The sequence below is a fragment of the Petaurus breviceps genome, unplaced genomic scaffold (assembly GCF_028583685.1).
Source record: "Petaurus breviceps papuanus isolate PSGF00001 unplaced genomic scaffold, PetGlider_PUasm1.0 140, whole genome shotgun sequence".
Taxonomy (NCBI): Eukaryota; Metazoa; Chordata; class Mammalia; order Diprotodontia; family Petauridae; genus Petaurus; species Petaurus breviceps.
The window spans coordinates 1,472,032-1,491,196 of NW_027185698.1; positions in this window are offsets into that span (position 1 = coordinate 1,472,032).

Consider the following 19,165-nt stretch of genomic DNA (forward strand, 5'->3'; position numbering starts at 1 on the left):
AATGGAGTTAATGATTTTGATAGCATTGTGAAGCAGACCATCTAATTCTGGTGATAGTTTTTTGGCTATGAGAGTCTCCCAATAGATCATACAGTGAGTAAAAGTAACATATTCATTGCCATCAGCTTTAACTTGTGCTACAAATCCAAGATTCTTGTTCATCATTACTCCAGCACCATCTGTACAGACTCCAATGCAATTTTTCATTGTAAACTTTCATTTGTAAAAAATTCATCACTTTAAGAGATATGTGTGTGTCTTCCCCTCTTGCATGCCCTTCCAAAGGGCAACAAAACAATAATTCCTCACATATGCTTCCTTCATAAACATATCTTACATATAGTAACAACTGTGTCATGTTAGAAATATCAATTGTTTCATCTAACCGAATTGCAAACTTTGGGATGCCTTTAAGCCTGATAATAAGCTGTTGGAATTGGTCATAACCAATTTCAGAAATTCTTTTGGAAACAATATCATTCAATAAAGGAATTTTACAAATCTCAGCCTCATATTTCCCCCCATGAACTATTTCTGATATTTTAATAGCAGCAGATAACACAAGATTTTCTCATATCATGTAGGGTTTTTCAGTTTTTGCAATTAAATAAGAAGTTTCATAAGATGCAAGTAAATACTTTTTTGTTGACAGTAGCAAATTTTTCAAAGCATTGTTTTTCTTTATTTGAAGATTTTAAAAATCATTCAAAATATTTCATTGGTTTATTGCAGTATGCCGCATCGTTGGTATTAAGATGCCATTTTATTTTGTCTGGTTTCATGTTCTCCACAGCCAAAGCTTCATTACAAATTAAGCAAAGAGGTTTTTCCACACCATCATCATTTTTGGAAGTAAATCCATATTGCAAAAATCATTATACATATTTTCTTTTTCTCCTTAATTTAGATGTACTACAACATGGTAGTGAAGATTCTGTTGCATTGTCATCAGTATTTTTACTTCTTCTGTCTAAATTAGCCATTTATCTATAACCAAAAAATATTTTTGTCTTAAAATATAAATAAATATTGCTAATAATTTCTCAAATAAATACTAACTTTAGTTTATAAAATTACTTTTGTTTGTGCTTAATTTAAATAATTGATGTTCACACTTACATACACATACAGCAGTGATGGTGGGGAAATATTATTAAAGGACTTTTATCTTTACTTCCTTCAATTAAACACTTATGTTTCTGTAAAGGAGATAACAGCAATTTTGAAAATCAGACATTCTAACACAATACAATCCAAAGATATACTAATTTGATACTTATGTGCTGAGGAATGATGGTAGAAAAATATTAAAAGTCTTAATTTTCTGTAATTAAACTAGTATGGTTCTGTAAGAGCAGAAAAATTTGTAGGTACAGTAAAAGCACCGCAATTCATAATGTACAATAGTCTTGAATTTGAGCCAAGATGTTTATGGCAGTGTTTGTTGGCACTGTGTGGCATGACAGGCATGCACAGTGCAAAATGCTCATGCTGTGTGTCCAGAACCAAGGCTGCAGTGAAATCACATGATACAACATGAGAAAGTGACACCAGAAACACTTCAGATTAATTGTGTTTGATTTTAAATTAATTTTTGGTCATTGATCATTCAAAAACCTTTTACTGTTGCCAAATTTTTCATGACCCCCCCACATTCAGTTATGTAACCCCATATGGTGTTGTGACCCACAGTTTAAGAAGTTCTGCCAGTATAGAACAATTTGGAACTATGTACAAAGGGCTCCAAAACTATGTGTACTCTTTGGTCTAGCAATACCACTACTCAGTCTGTATCTAAACAGAGAAAAAAAAACCCCAAAAAGTATATATATAATCAGCTCTTTTCTAGTGGCAAAGAATTGGAAATTGAAGGACTGCACATCAACTGGGGAATGACTGAACAAATTGTGGTATGTGATTGTGATGGAATATTATTATGCTCTAAGGAATGATGAGCAGGATCATCTCATGAAAAACCTGGAAGGACTTAACAGAAGCTGATGCAAATGTAATGTGCTGTGTACAAAACCCAGCAATATTGTAAAATGATCAGCTGTACAATGATTCAAGACAACTCTGAAGGACTTATGATGAAAAAGTGCTATCCATCCCCAGAGAAAGAATACAGATTGAAGCATTTAACTTTCTTTATTTTTCTTGAATTGTTTTTTTGTCTATGTTTTCTTTCACAATATGACTAGTATGGAAAGATGTTTTGCTTGACTACACATATGTAACCTATATCAAACTGTTTGCCTTCTCAATGAGGCGAGTGGGGAGGGAGGCAGGGAGATAATTTGGAGCTCAAAGTTTTAAAAAACAAATGTTAAAAATTGTTTTTACATGTAACTGGGGAAAAATAAAATACTAAACAAAAAAATGCTTTTCAGTTGGAGTTCGGAGGTAAGAGAGGTCATTTCTAACTGGTGTGATTGGGGAAGGGTCCATGGAGATAACAGTTAAACCTGAAGGATTGTGGTAGGCAGTGAAGCCATTCCCAGTGCCAGAAGCATAATGTTTGGGAGAGGTTTTAAAAGGGGAAACTTACTTGAGTTAAAGGCAGACTCAATTTTTTAAAAATACATTTTTTAATCCAAGCAAACTAAAAAGCACTCCTCCCTTTCTGGTAGATCTAACCAGCCACAAAGGAATCTAGTCTAATGCTACGTTTGGAGAAGCCTCATACCTGGAACAAAGAAGATGAAGGTCTTGCTATACTCTGTCCAATTTGGACCATGTTCAAGTATTATGTTCAGTTCTGGGCAACAGACTTTTTAAGAATGGCCTTGATAAACTGAGGCTGATCCCGAAGTGGGGAATTAAGATGGTGAAGCAATGAGAGACCATGCAATAAAGGAGTGGGCAAAGAAATGGAGGATGTTTATGCTGTAGAAGAGAAGACTTAAAAGGAATATAATAGAATGGACCCTTCTGAAGAAGAGGAATTCAACCCCTCTGTTTGGCTCTATGAGGTCAGTGAGTAGATACTTCCTGGTAGATGAGAACAGTGGAGTAGATGGTTCATGGGCAGATTAAAGTTCTACAGAAGGAATAGTTCCCTAACAATCAGATATTCTGAAGAGGGATTGCTTCTGTCTTCAAGCTGAGGCTGGCTAAGCACTTGGCAGTAATATTTTGAAGGGGATCCTGGCATAGGAATTGTTTAGGTTGGACTTGGTGTCGTCTCAGTTCCCTCATACATCTGAGAGTCTGTGATTCCTATTCTAGGAACATGGAAGCTGGATTATGAAAAATATTAAAGGTTTTGTTCAAGAGGAAGTGAGGGCATATTTCCAGTTTCTACAAGGCAAATTACAATGCAAATAAAACCTAACTTATGCAACTTGTGCTGAAAAACCTTAAATAAACTCTGTTCTTTAACAAAAGTTGTTGTAGCTCAGTGATCCTGTTTTTTTTGAGGTCCTTGCATTGAAACTGAAGAATTTAGTACCTTCTGAAACCAGACCTCAGGATTTCATAATCAAGTTTCCAGCTAACCAGTGGCACCAGATGTATATGCCCAAGACCTGTAGCCCAAAGAAAAATCCACTTGAGAAAGTGATTAGAGCATTTTGAATTTCCCTGACTACTTGAAGTTTTGTTCAAAGGGAACTTGGAACATTCCTGCATAAATGTTTAATCTCCTTAGAGGGGTCAAACAGAGCCCATAATGTGAACACTGGTGCCACAGTTGATAGAGAACTGAGCTTGGAATCAGGAAGATTCACCTTCCTGAGTTAAAATCTGACCTCAGACACTTAATAGCTGTGCAACCCTGGACAAGTCACTTAACCTTGTTTGCTTCAGTTTCCTCATCTGTAAAATGAGCTGGAGAAGGAAATGGCAAACCACTCCAGTGTCTTTGCTAAAAAAAAAAAAAACACCTCAAAATGGGATTACAGAGAGACATACAAGATTGAAATGATCAAACAGCAACAACAAAATGACTATACGCACCTCTTTATGGGAAAATATTCTATATTGTCAGAAGTATCTTTCAAAAGAGAGGGAGAGGGATGTCTAGGTGGTGCAGTGAATGGAGTACTGCCCTGGAGTCAGGAGGACCAAGTTCAAATTGGGCCTCAAACAATTAACACAAAAACTAGCCATGTGACCTTGGGCAAGTCACTTAACCCCAACTGCCCTCTAAAAAAAAAAGAAAGAGAGGTAGAATGGTGGGAGGAATAGAGAAACAGCTTCAGAATCAAGGAAACTTTGACACATACTATATGTGTGACCCTTGGCAAATCACTTAATCTCATGTTGCCCTAAATAACTCTAAAGACTATACACTAGAGATCAGTCACAGATCTCCATTGATAGAGGGAATTTCCTCACCGTAACTTCCCTACTACATCTATGAAATTATAGCTCCAGATCCCCCAGTATTCTCAAGTAAGTTCCAGAAAAAATAAGATGGGAAAAGAGAGAATTTGATGATGAGAAGAAATGGGTTTAAATGACATTGTGAATAACATACATTAGATGTAACAAAGAAATGTTCTTGATAGTCTTGACAATGGGATAGATTAACTAAGGGACGTTGTGAAAAGCTCTTGGAGTCATTAAAAACAACCAAATTATAGGTTAGTACAGGCCTTCCTTCTGAGGACAGTCCTGTCCAGATGGATAGATTAAATGTCTTTTCATGGTCTTTTCCCAACATTTTGGGTTGTGTTTCCTCAATTTCATTCAGTCTTTACCTCCAACCTCTCCAATTAAAAACAAATATAGCAAGACTTGGAGAAATATATTATGGGAAATATTCTATTCAAAATAACATGACATTTGAAGATATAATATTCTCCTGTCAACTGTATAACCTATTTTAAAAAAATAAAATCCAGATAATCTGTACTTTGTTAGTTCAGAATCCATTACTATCCTGAACTCTTGTGTTTGGATTAATTAGGCTTTTGATGCAAAATAATCTTTTCAAAGTCTGATATCTACACTATTTTTAAAAATTTCTAACTAGAAAATTATCAATAGCATGAACATTTCCGTACACAATGAAAGCCATGTGTTTGTCTGAGCCTCCTTAAGCTTTCTTCTGTATATTTTTAGATGCTACATTGATACTTTTTTTCTTCTCTTTTTCCTTTGTATCAGTGTTACTTCTCCCCTAATTATTACCCTCCCTTCCCCAAAGCCTTTCTCTGTAAGAAATATAGTCAAGCAGAACAAATTTGTGTTATTTTGATTGTGTCTGAAAATATATGTATCCTTCTGTACCTCCACAGCCCACCCAAAGGTAAAGGAATTCATCATCAGTCCTCTGTAGGCAAAATTAGTTATTGCATCAATCAAAGTTCTTAAGTTTTTCAAAGTTGCTTGCATTTCTAATATTGTGGTCATTGTAGAAATTATTCTTCTTGTTCTGATCACGCTGTATCAGTTAATTTAAATCTTCTCCATATAAACCCAACCTGATTATAGTGTATAATTTAATATAATATATAATTTAATAATAATAATAAAATAATCTTTGAAATAGGTTAATTTTTTATCAAATATTTTTTATTTTAAATTATTTTTAAAATATTATATTAAATTTATTAAATTAAATTTAAAAGAAAAATTAAATTAAGATTTTAAAATATATTAAATAGTATATTAAAATTTAAATATTTTATACAATTTTTTTGCATTAGTATTCATTAGAAATATTGATCTAATTCTCAAAACAGTCCACTTCATTTTAGGGTAATTCTAATTGTTAGGAAGCTTTTCTTTACATCGAGTTGAACTCTGACTTTCTCCAGCTTCTACCCATTGTTCCTGGTTCTGCCCTTGGAGGTCAGGAGATCAGTGTATTCTCTCTCCCAGATTTTTGTTGTTTAATCATTTTACAGTTGTGTTTGACTCTTCATGACCCCATTTGGGGTGTTCTTAGCAAAATTACTAGAGTGGTTTCCCATTTCCTTCTCCAGCTCACTTTGCAGATGAGGAAACTGAGGCAAACAGGGTTAAGGGTCACACAGCTACAAAGTATATGAGGCCAGATTTGAACTCAGGAAGATAAGTCTTCCTGACTCCAGGCCCTACCCTCAATCCACTGCACCACCTAGCTACCCCCTCTTCCAAATAACTATTTTTAAGAATACAATCTATGTAATAGAGATTCATGATTTTATATACAATCATCGTTTTTTCTTCTACTTTATATGTGGAAATATATTTTTGGTGTTTGTTAAGTCAGTCATTAAACACCTACTAAGTGATAGACACTATGCTAAGCATTGGGTATACAAAAGATGTACAAGTCAGCCCCTGCCCTCAAGGAGCTCACAGTCTAAAAAGAGATACAGCAAGCAAAGCAGTACGTACAAACAAGCTACATACAGGAAAAATAGGAAGTAGGGGCAGCTAGGTGGCAAAGTGAAGAAAGCACCAGCTCTGAAGTCAGGAGGACCTGAGTTCAAATCCGGCCTCAGACACGTGACACACGTATTAGCTGTGTGACCTTGGGCAAGTCACTTAACCCCAATTGCCTTGCCAAAAAGAAAAAAAAAAGAGAAATAGGAAATAATTGGAATAGGGAAGGCATTAGATTTAAGAGGGTTGGGAAATACTTCCTGTAGAAGATGGGATTTCAGTTATGATTTGAAAGAAGTCAGGAGGTGAAGACAAGAAGGGAGAACATTCCAGGTATGGGGGATGGTTGGAGAAAATGCCGGGAACTGAGAGATGGAATGTTTTGTTCGAGGAGCGCTACAGAGGCCAGTGCCGCTGGACTGAAGTGCAGAATTTTTTAAAAGGAAAATTGAAAAAAAGAAAACAGGAATAGCCTGTTGTTTGACCCTTATTTGAATTCTTCCCAGCTTAGCAGATTCTACTGGAGGTTGTTCTCCGCTCCACTGCCATAGGCTCTGAAGACCTAAGGTTATGTCCATCAAGCTCTAATCAACATTTTTTGTGCCCCTGAAAAGAAGCAACAATTATATTCAGGATTGGGGAGAGAGGCTCCAAAGGAGTTTATCTGGGGCATCACTTGGAAGAGGAAGAAGCTCCTGGAGCTTCCTCTGTTAAATACTCATTCTTGCTAAGCAGGGACTAAGCTCAGTTATTTCTGGGCTGCCAAGGAGCAGTAAGTGCTGATAGCACCTTCTAAACTTCATGAGATCAAACATGTGGAGTTGGAAGGAACCTCAAAGGCCATCTGCTGCAATCACCCATTCTACAAAGGAAGAAATGGAAGGCCAGGGAGGCTGAATCATTTGCCCAAGGTCACATAGGTAGTAATTACCAGGACTGTTATCAGTAATTATTCAGCAGAATTTGAAGCTAAGTCCTCTGATTTTGGAGTATTCTTTATTTTTCTAAATTGAATTTAAAATTTTTTTTTTTGCTTTTTGGAGACCAATTTGGGGTTAAGTGACTTCACCAAGGTCACACAGCTAGTTTTTGTGTTAAGTGTCTGAGGTCAGATTTGAACTCAGGTCCTCCTGACTCCAGGGCCAGTGCTCTATTCACTGCACCACCTAGCTCCCCCAACTGAATTTTTTTTATTCCGATCTGAAACACTCCCCAAAGGCATTTTCATATAAAGAGCAGAACACAAAAAGAAGCTTCTCTACAAAACTGTGAATCTCCATGTCATATCATTTGTTTTTTGTTAAAAGTACATAATTCCACATGTTACTTTCAAGACTGTCCCACTTGTATGTACTATGTTTCCTTTGAACTTCCTCCTAATTCACTTCTGTGCTATTAAAAAATGTTTCAATAGCCCTCCTTTTATGGGGGTGGGGTGGGGGTGGGAGTGTTATTACTAGTCCATCTTTCTCTAAACTTGTCCCTCAATTAAAAAATAGGAGAAAGAAAAAAAATTATTGTTAACAATTAATCATAGTCAAACACAATCCATAGGTGGTCATGTCCAAAAATGTAGGTCTCTTTTTGAACCTTGAGTCTATTACCTCTCTGTCAAGAGATAGATATTGGACTTCATCATTGGCCCTCTGGAGATATGGTTGATCATTGCATTAATCAGAGTTCCTGAGTGTTTTAAAGATTATTTTGCTTGATAGCATTGTTGTCCTTGTATAAACTGATCCTCTGATATTGATTTCTGAGGTGTAATTCCAATACATTTCAGGAGATGGCACAAGAAACCAGACAACTATGGTTCTCTTCCAAGTAATGAGGGCTTGATTTTTGAGAAATGCTCTTCCCTTTTTTTTCAGATACTTGGACCACTCCAGAAAGAGAATGTGGTGGTTTTGGTGTTTTTTTTTTCTACATTAATCAAAACAAATGTAATAAATATTATTATCTATAAATAAGTAAGCCTAGGGAGTCATGAAAGACAACAAAAATCTGTGTTGATAGGCATGACCACTTCAGAATCATCTCATATTTCTTCAAAAATTCCTGGAAGGAAAGCTGAGCCTAAGTCTGGTTTACTTACAACTATCATTTTGACCACAATAACCCCTCCCAGTGTCTGACTTCATACTTCCTCTTCTCTTACACCTGAATTCCTTCCTATAGCTTTTCAGTATGTTCCCTCTCCTTTTTCTAATGCCATGTTATTTTTTTATGCTGCTTCCTTAATTTTCTCACCATTATATCTTAGCTCATCTCCTTTTCTTTTTTCTTTTCACATTATATTTTTCCCTCAGAACCTATCCCAGTTTTTCTCCACTTTTCCTTCTCTTCTTTCTCTTCTTTTCCTTTTGGATTCTTGTACCCTTTGTGGTTTCATCAATCCTCTCTCTCCACCACTCTTTACTCTCTTGTTTTTATTCCACTCACTCATTTTCTCTCTTCCTTTCTTCACCCTCCTCCCCTTTCTTCTTTGCTTTCTTCTCTGAGAAGGCTTTGAGCTACCTGGAGAGTAAAAAAGCATTGGCGATTGTATGGTGAGCATAGTAGGACTTCAGCAGAGAAAGCAGGATTACTTTAGGAAACAGACACAGAGTCAAGACCTATGTTCAAGCCAAGTCAAGTGGGGAAAAGGAGAAAGGAAGAGTATCAGATAATGCTTGTGACTGCTGGGGAGATCTTCTTTGGGGGAAACAGTTTTTGTTCCACTTCTATGGTGGTTAGATAACTTATTAGCTTAACTGAAACCCTTGATTTGAGTGCAGGCCAACGGTTCGAAAATATTTATTGTGATTCTTCAAATTAGTTAGACCTCTTCCACCGCCCCCCCCCGCCCCCGCCAGTTGTTACCTATAAACAACTATTTATTTGAACTTAGCTTCTTCTTTACTTTCATGTATTAGTGTCTTTAAGCAAATAAGAATCTTTTTGAATTTAGCAAGTATGTTAGAATTTCCTAGTCTTTTCTCTCTTGGCTTCAGTCAGTACATTCACACATTTACACAGGAAGTTTATATTTAACATTCGATTCAACCAATATTTAATAATCACCTTTAAAGGAAAGTTATGAATTATAAATAATGATTATACTTCCTATCAGAATAGAAACATAAATTTGTGGATAATTCTCTTTGCTGACTACTGTCTATATGTGTGTCGCATAATAATATGATAGGATCAATATAACATAACATAATATAATACAATATAACATAACCACATATTCTACTTATAGGGCATAATGTTAAATAGCAAAAGCACCTGTGATTTCATCATTGTGGATAGCCTTTCCAATTACCTAGCCATACCTGCCTAGCCAGTGGGTCTCTTGCCTGTCCATTGCTTCCCCTAAGTACAGACGCAGAGGATTCTTTCAACTATTAAGGGGCAATGCCATCTTGATTTCTCTTGACGTGATGAGGATGCTGGTGGAGATTCCAGGCTGTCCCTCAGTTATCCCTTCCTCATATGCTTGTAGAACATATACATATATATTAGGAAGGAAGGAAGGAAGGAAGGAAGGAAGGAAGGAAGGAAGGAAGGAAGGGTATACACATTTGTTAAGTACCTACTGGTATAGCCAGGCACTGTGTTAAGGGCTTTAACATATATTATCTCATTTTAACCTCACAACAACTCCAGGAAGTAGGTCCCATTTTACAGATGAGGAAACTGAGGCAGAAAGAGGATAAGTGACTTCCCAAGGGTCACGCAGATAGTAAGTGGTCTGAGGCTGCATTTGAACTCAGATCTTTCAGAACTCAGATCACCATTCTCTCCACTGTACCATGAAACTGCTTCCTACACACACACACACACACACACACATTCATATTCACAACTACATTTTTTTTTTGTAGCTGTGGTTTTATTGTTGTGGAGAGCTTCTGGTGAAGAACTTCCTCTAACAATAAAGATCAATTTATATGCCTAAGCACTGTGATGATAAGTGACTGGCTCAGGGTTACAGTCAGTATGTGTCAAAGACAGTACTTGAACCCAGGTCCTCCTAACTCTGGCCAGCTCGCCATCCACTATATCACACTGTCTCCCACATTGATTTACTCTAATATTTTATTTACAACATATGCACACACACTTACATTACTTTCCTCAATGCTTGTGTGAAGTATAAATCTATAGGGGAGATTCAATGTCTGACTGCCATCTTTCTCCATCTGGGTACTCCATGAACAGACATTAAGTGTAGGGCATATAAAACATGGTATGGGGGATGCAATGAAGGATAAAATAAGACCTCCACGTTTCCAGGGTTTATATAACCCTGACTGAGAAAATAAGATCTAAGTCCCCTAAAGACATAATGACATCCTGGGGATGACTTTTCTTTAACTTACTGCTTTAGAGAGTAGCCTGAGGGTCAGAAAAATTAAGTGGCTCACCCATAGTCATATAACATGTCATTGACGGGTCTTTTTGACTTTAAGTCCTACACTCTCTCTACTAAGCCAGACGACCTCTCTAACAACACAAGACAACATGCATAAGTGCCAGGTGAAGGGAAAAGACAATAACTGTGATGTGAGAGTTCAGAAGACGGATAGATCACTATGGGTGAGAAGGTGGGCCAGAGAAGTAGACTTGATCTGGCTTCTTAAGAGTGTAATGGAATTTTGAGACAATGTATTAATTGTTGGAAGGGTTATGGAAGGATAGGTATACTCATCTGTTGCTGGTGGATCTGTGAATTGGTCTAAGAGTTCTAGAAAACTACTAGCAATTATTTAAAAAAACGCATTCATATCCTTTGGCCCAGTGATCCCACAAGTGGATTCATATCTCCAGAGAAGTAATTGATTGCAGGAAAAGGCCCATATATACAAAAATATTCATGGATGCACTATTTGTAATAGTAAAAAGCTGGAAACAAACTTCTAAATGATTTGGGAATGACCAAACAAATTGCTGTATATAAATATCATTGCTCCATAAAGAACAATGAATATGAAAAATTCAGAGAAACTTAGTAAGACCTGTATAAATTGATACAAAGTGAAGAAAGCAAGACTGAAACAATATACACAATGACTGTAACAGTATAAATGAAGACAACAAAACAACTAAAATACAATGGACAAAGTTGGATCCAAATCGTTTAAATAAAATCACGTGTTCCTCCTATTTGTTTAAAAATAACTCTAGGGGCGGCCAGGTAGCATAGTGAGTAAAAGCACCGGCCCCAGTGTCAGGATGACCTGGGGGATCAAATCCAGGCTCAGATACTTAGCACCACACTCATAAATAACTGGCTGTGTAACCTTGAGCAAGTTAGTTAACCCCAATTGCTTAACAAAAAAAAAAAACTCTAAGTGACAAAAGTGAAAATTGGCACACGATCTCAGTCACAACCACTCTCAGTTTTGCTGAGCTGTTTTTAGGGAATGCATTTTGTAGGATAATTTTGTTTGGCGGGATGTATCTGATAAGTCAAAACCAAAAGTATCAATTAAAAAGATATCATATCAGTATGAAATTTGGATGTAGAGTTAACATTCCATCTGGGGTTAGAATTTTAGGGTTTAGAAAATACAAAACAAGGGTGACTAGATTCTGTAATCTAATCATTGTAATCAGACAGGAAAGACAAAATGGAAGATAGGCACAGAGGCAAGACAGTTGCAAGTCTTTGGTATCAATTTCTCACCACCAACCAAGCAAGAAAGAGTTATGAAAGGGTCTTTGAGGTATGAGAATGAGAATGATCTGGAGTGGAGGGTTATTACAGATACAGGAAACAGAATTAAAATCAGTTCCATTCAACATCTACTATGTGCCATCAATAGTGTTAGGCTCTGGGTCTAAAAGGAGGAAAATGAAGTTCTTTGCCCTCAGAGAATTTACATTTTAGTTTTGGGTAGGTTGGGAGAGGTAAATATGAACACCAGCAAGTAAATATAAACAAAGTAAAACCAAAAGTAAGTAAATGAACAAAAGTAAAACCAGTACCCACAATGAATTAAGGGGAGCAGGGCAATAACAACTAGGCAAAGAGGGTAGGAGAGGAATAAAATAAGACCGCATATAGGAAGTAACATCTGGGATTAGCTTTGAAGGGGACTGTTCTTGTTCAGTCTTTTCAGTCATATCTGACTCTTTATTACCCAACTTGGGGTTTTCTCGGCAAAGATACTAGAGTGGTTTGCCATTTCCTTCTCCAACTCATTCTATAGATGAGGCAAACAGGATGGAGTGACTTGCCCAGGGTCACACAGCTAGTGTCTTGAAGTCAGATTTGAACTCAGTAAGATGAGTCTTCCTGACTCCAGGCCCAGCACACTATGCACTATGGTGCCATCTCGCTGCCCTTGAAGGACAGAAGTGATTCCAAAAAGGAGAGGTGAGGAAGGAGAGTATTGTAGGCATGGAAGACAACCTGAAGAAATGAACAAATATGGGAAGTGGAATGTTGTATACTTAATCAGTAAAGATGTACCCAGTCAAAAAAAGATAGGTTGGAGTCAGATTATGAAGAGATTTAAGTGCCAAACAATGGGGATTGTGTCTTATCCTAGAGGTAATAAATAGGTTGTTTCCTGAATAAAGGGGTAGAAGATGGAATGTTGGATGTAAATAACAGGAAGAAGGCTAATAATGTACTTGCCTATTCTATGGCATCTTCAGGCATTTTGGAGAAGGGAACTCGCCTCTTCAACAACCCAGAAAGTCTTACTCTTTTCCTAAATTCCTTTCTAGTAACGGACACTAATATATTGTCTACTTTTTTTTTGGAGGGCAATTGGGGTTAAGTGACTTGCCCAAGGTCACATGGCTAGTTTTTTTTGTGTGTTAAGTGTCTGAGGCCGGATCCAAATCCAGGTCCTCCTGACTCCAGGGCCGGTGCTCTATTCACTGTGCCACCTAGCTGCCCCTGTTGTCTACTTTTACTTAAGCATTTCTATATCCTGATATTGTTCCACATATGAAGAAGCCAGAAGTTAGCTTGCAATACACAAACTTTTAGTTAGGGTAGAGAATCAAATCTCTGTCCAAATATTAGAAATTTTCTTACTTGGGATTCTGAGCTATTGTGATTACATTAATAACTCTATGTTATAAACTGCATAAAATAGCAGAGAAAGGGACCCGAGGACTATGATATTGTGCCTATGGCCAAAATGAGCTAAGTATTGTTACAGGGTGTGGTTGATTAAATCTTCAGTCACTTGTGAGAATGGAAAAGGTCAGGAGGGAAGACATGCAAGACCTGGGTGATGAGACTTGGGTGGGATTTTGTTCTCCTTCTAGCAGTGGGAAACGAGCAGAAAAGATTGAATACTTCCCCCAGTGCTATCCACATATGGAGGAGATATTAGATTTGTGTTGTTTGATCTCAGAGGGAAGAACTGGGAATGTTGGGAGAGAGTTTCAAAGAGACAACTTCAGGCTCAATGTCAGAAAAAATCTTCTTAACAAGTAGAATTGTCCCAAAATAGAATGCCATGCCTTGAGAGAGTTTATAGTTCCACCGTTGTGTTGGTTTTCTCCCAGAGGTTGGATGATCATTTATAAAGCATGTTATAGTAAGCATTGTTTTTCAGTATGGGTTGAACCAAATGAGCATGGAGACCTCTTCCAATTCAGAAATTTTGTGAGTCTAAGATTTTATGAAGTGCTGAGGGAATGAATGAGGGTGGTGATCATGAGAGTAGAGAGAAGGGGATGGATATAAGAGATGTTGGAGGCAGAATCAATTAGATTTGTCCAACTGATTGGATATAGGGGGAAGGATAGGGGATAGAAGGTGATAAGGAAGAGAGAAGGATGAATCTGTGGTTGTGAACTCAAGCTACTGAAATGATAGTGGTATCTTAGGTAGAAACAGGGAAGCTGGGAAGAAAGGTGGTTTGGGAGGGAAGAATTGAGTTGCATTTTTGACATTCTAAGTTTGAGGTGCATATGGGACATGCTAGTGAAGATGTATAGCAGGCAGTTTGTTATTTGGGACTGGAGTTGAGGGTTGGATATGCTTATTTGGATGTCCTTGACATAGTGATGAAAATTGAACTCCAAAGACTTAATGAGACCATGGAGTGTGGAGACAGAAAAGAAGACCCAGGCTGTGGAAAACTAAATAAAAAAGTGTGTTTGGGACATAAGCAGAAAGGGACAGGCTGAGGCTAAAGGGTAGATAGAGTTCTTGAGTTTTGTAAAATAAATTGGTAGAAGGTTTAGATAACATACAGCTGATGGAGAGTGGTGTGTGCTCTTGTATTTTAAAATTGGGAGCATTACCTACTGATTGTCTGCAATGGCCTGTGAACAAATTTTGTCACTGAAGTTAAAATAAAAGCCAATTCCAGGTCATGGAATAGTCAAAATCCATGAGGAAGTTAGTGTTAGAAGAGAGTCATAGAATGAAGAAAAGAAAATGGAGCGATTAGAGAAAATTGAATTAGTAGAAATAAGAATTTGAAGATAAGGAGACTAAGTTAAAGGCATAAGAGGGCAAAGCAAATGTTTTTCACCCCAATGACAGACACATCTTGAGATCTGATTCAAAGTCTTCCACTCTCCCTCAAAACTTGTCCTTAAACTAGGGGACATCACCATGCATAATTTGATGTACCTACAAACACCCTGGCCTCCCACTTCATCCATCTTCTCAACTTCTATGACCTATTTCTACCTCAGCCAGACAAAGATACTCTTGATCTCAGCAGTACCTACAAATGTCCCAGGGCCATAATCTAGAATTCCTCAATTCCTAACCTTGTATCATTCTCCCTTTCCCTATCTCTTTCTCCTTCTCATCTCTTTGAACCCTATTCTTTGTCCTAATCGTGATTTATAGTCCCTCCATTTCCTGGTGCTCCCTGAGCCTACCACCTCTGCTCTTCTCAGTCTCAATTCCATGGTTAACCAGTAGTACATTACAATGAATTCTACCATCAATTGCTTGAACTCCTCCTCTTATTCTTCTCACACCTTTACAAATGCCAAGCCTCAAATAGTCCTACCATCTGCCTCCTCTACTCCTATTCATATGCTGCTGCACAGTGCTGAAGGAAGTCATGAAACCGGGTACTGACTGAGACCACTAATTATTATTATCCACCAATTAATTATTATCTAATCTCAACTGTGCTCTCCCTAATTATTTCTTTATCAAATTCTCCTAAACTTCCAAAGTTCTTCTCTCTTCCAACTTCCCATGCTACTCCCCTTCCCCTTCAGCTGAGGATTCACCTCAAACTTTACTGAGAAAATAAAAGCCTTTCTTCTGGAGCTCCTTCTTCTTCCCTTCTCTACCCCTTAAAACCCTTTGACATGATCTATTGGCATCTCTCCCTTTTTTCTAGTCTCTGATGAAGAAGTAGCCCTTCCCTAGACCAATTTTTCCATTTAAGCCCTTGATCTCATTGCCTCCCATCTCTTCCGGTAGATTACCTCCATAATTGTTCTCCTTCTCTCTAATCTTTAATGTCTTCCTATCTACTGACTCCTTCCTTATCACCTACAAACATGCCCAGGTAGCTTTATCCTTGAAAACAAAATCCCAAACCTACTACAGTCCTCAATCCTTCTCTCCAACAAGCTACCATCCTCCATCTCTCTTCCCTTTTACAGCTAAACTAGACAAAGTTGACTTCACTCACTGCTTCACTCTCACTCCTCACTCTTGAAATCTGACTTCCAAATCAACTAAAGCTTCTTTCTCCAAAGTTACCAACAATGTCTTAATTGCTAAATCTGATGGTTTTTTTCCTCATTCTTTATTCCCCTTGGACTTTCTGCTGTATTTGACACTGTTGACCACCCTCCCCTCCTGATTCTCTTTCCTCTTTGAGTTTTTGTGACTTCCTTCATTGGTTTTCCTCCTGACTGTCTTCCTGATCCTTCCAAGTCTGCTTTGCTGGACCTTTATGCCTCACTCACCTTAAGTGTCCCCAAGGCTCTGTCATGAGCTCCCTTCTCTTTTCACTCTATACTTGTTCAGTTGGTGACCTCATCAGTCCCCATAAGTTTAATGACCATCTTTGTATAAATGATTCCCAGATCTATATTTACAACCCTAGTTTCTTTCCTGAGCTCCAATACCACATCACCAACTGCCTATTGGACATTTCGGACTGAAGGACCAGTAGGCAAACTGAGTTTGTTTCAGTTTGTTCAAACAGAGTTTCAAACTGAAACTCAATATGTCAAAAACAGGACTTAATATCTTTCCCTAAAACCTCCTCTTCTGAATCTCCTTAGTTCTGTCAAGGACACCACCACCCTTCCAGTCACCCAGGTTTTTTAATCTCTTTGTCTTCCTCAGGTCTTCACTTTCCCTCACTTTGCATATTTAATTAGCTTCCAAATATTATCAATTCTGCCTCCGTATTTCTTTCATAACATTGTATTTATCATCCTAATTCAGGTAATGATCACCTCTCACCTGAACCACCTGCATTTGTTTCCCAATCAGATGCCTGATCTTATTTCTATCCTTTGAAAGTCACCCTCTATTCGACTACCCAAGGACATTCCTAAACCATAGGTGTGGCCATATCACTCCCCTTCTCAAAAAGTCCCAATGACTCCCTATTGTCATCTGGAAAAAATACATATTCTTCTGTTGACATTTAAAGCTCTTCCCAAGACTTGATACCCATTAACTTCTTTCACATTTTCTATGGTCCAGCCAAATTGACCTTTTTGTTTTTCTCACATGTGAGATTCCATTTCTCATCTCTATACCTTTGAATAGGCCTTTACTTATCCCTGAATATGATCCCTCTTCAATTCCACCTCTTAGAAAGAACCTCCAGCTTCTTTCTAAGCTCAGCTCAAACATCACAGTCTGGTTGTCTTTCCTGATTCCCCTAATGCCAGTACCTCCCCCTCCCAAATTAGTGCACATTTTGTATTTATTTCTATGTACATGCACTGTTTCCCCCAATGGAATGTATCTTCCTTGATTGAGAGGGAAGGAGGGGACTTTATTAAGTGCTTCCTAAATGTCAGGCACTATGTTTAGTGCTTGACAAATAGCATCTCATTTGAGAGCAGAGACCTTTTCATTTTTGTCTTTATAGCCCTCAGTGCCTAGCCCTAGCTAGCACTATACTTGAAACATTCTAAGTGCTTATTAATGAGTTGTTGATTAATTGAAAGAGGAAGAAAAAGGAACACAAAATAAAGATTTTTTTTAAAAAGTAAAATTTTCACATTCCTAAGGTGTGAGACAAATGAAGAGAGAGCTTCATCGCTGTTATTGTGCAGTGAAGACCTATGGGAAAGTTCCAATAATTAGAGCAATCCAAACATGGAACAGAAAGCAATGAAGTCCCTGTCACTGGAGATGATTTAAACTGAGTCTGCATGGGCAATTGTTAGTGATATAGAGACTGATTCATATTTTAGGTTGAAATTGTACAACATAATCTTTGAGATCCTTTCCAACTCTTGAGATTCTAGAGATCTAAGCTCAAGTTATCAAGGAGGGGAGTGCAGTGAAAGTACAGTATCTGGGAGGACATAAGTCAAACCTTATCCACACACATAATGATTTCTTGGCCAGCTGGGGTTAATCAGACAGAAAAAAATAGTAAAATAATTGCACAGAATAGTTTTACTTTTGCCTGTGTCCAATTCTTTCGGTTTCTATTTTACTGAGTAGATTATTTCAATAATTAACTTTCATTGTCAGGGTAAAATAGACTGAATTTAGCTGAGTTCAGAGAAGTCAAAGGATAGTGAGATGCCATTTTTTGTGCTGGCTAAAAATTGGTAAACCAAATAGGTGCCAATCAGTTGGTGAATGACTGAACAAATACTGCTTTACGAATGTTATGGTATAACTTTGTACCATAAGAAACAACAAATAGGTGAAATTTTGAGAAACTTAGGAAGGCATGTCTAAACTGATGCAGAATGAAGAAAGTAGAATCCAGAAAACAATATAAATATTGACTACAAAATGCAAAGGAAAATAATACTAAAAGCATTAGAATTCAGATGTGTGAGATTGAAGAGGTTACCCATAAAGAGGATTAGGGTTGCTCTAGAGACCCCAAAATACCAACATGCTGGGTCCTGCCAAATGAATTCGACTCAAGTCTTCTCAGCCAAAGAAAAGTAAAGTTTATTAAAAGTTCGCTTTCGTTAGACACAGAGTAAGTGTATGCTAGGTCATTCTATGGCACTCTCACTATTCTATAGCAATCTCACTATTCTATGGTGCTCTCCCTATTCTATGGCCTCTCCCAAACATGAAGACAGGATGGGGTCTTATATAGAGAAAGTTGTGGGAGGAATCTAGGAGTGGTCTAGGGGAGGAGTTTGGAGAGGGTCTTTGGGAGGAGTTAATAAGGTCAATGAGTGAGGGAGGAGCTAATAAGGTCAATGAGTGATTAAGGGTGGGAAGTCGCTGGAGGCCACCTGGAGGCCACAGACAATGGTGGGCCAGTTCAAGGGTGGATCCCTAGAGTGGGAAGTCTAGTAAGTCTAGTAACAGACTTGCCTCATGCAAATGCCTCAACAAATGGGATGATTTAATCAAGAGTCCAAGGGAGGTCCCCAGGGTCTGTACCTCAAGGACTCAAGGAGAGCTGAGGAGGCTCCCAGAGTTCATACCTCATCAAGATGATTGATGTTGATTCCACAGGAGTGATGATAAAATATATTCCCCTCTCCACCACCTCACCCCTTCCAGTAAAGAAGTGGTGTACTACAGATGGAGAAAGTTGCATATATATTAGCCATAATAGATGATAAAATAATAATATTTTGCTTGACTGTTTTTATTTATTACAAGGAAGGGGGGATTCTAGGGTGGGATGGTGTGTGTGTGTGTGTGTGTGTGTGTGTGTGTGTGTGTGTGTGTGTG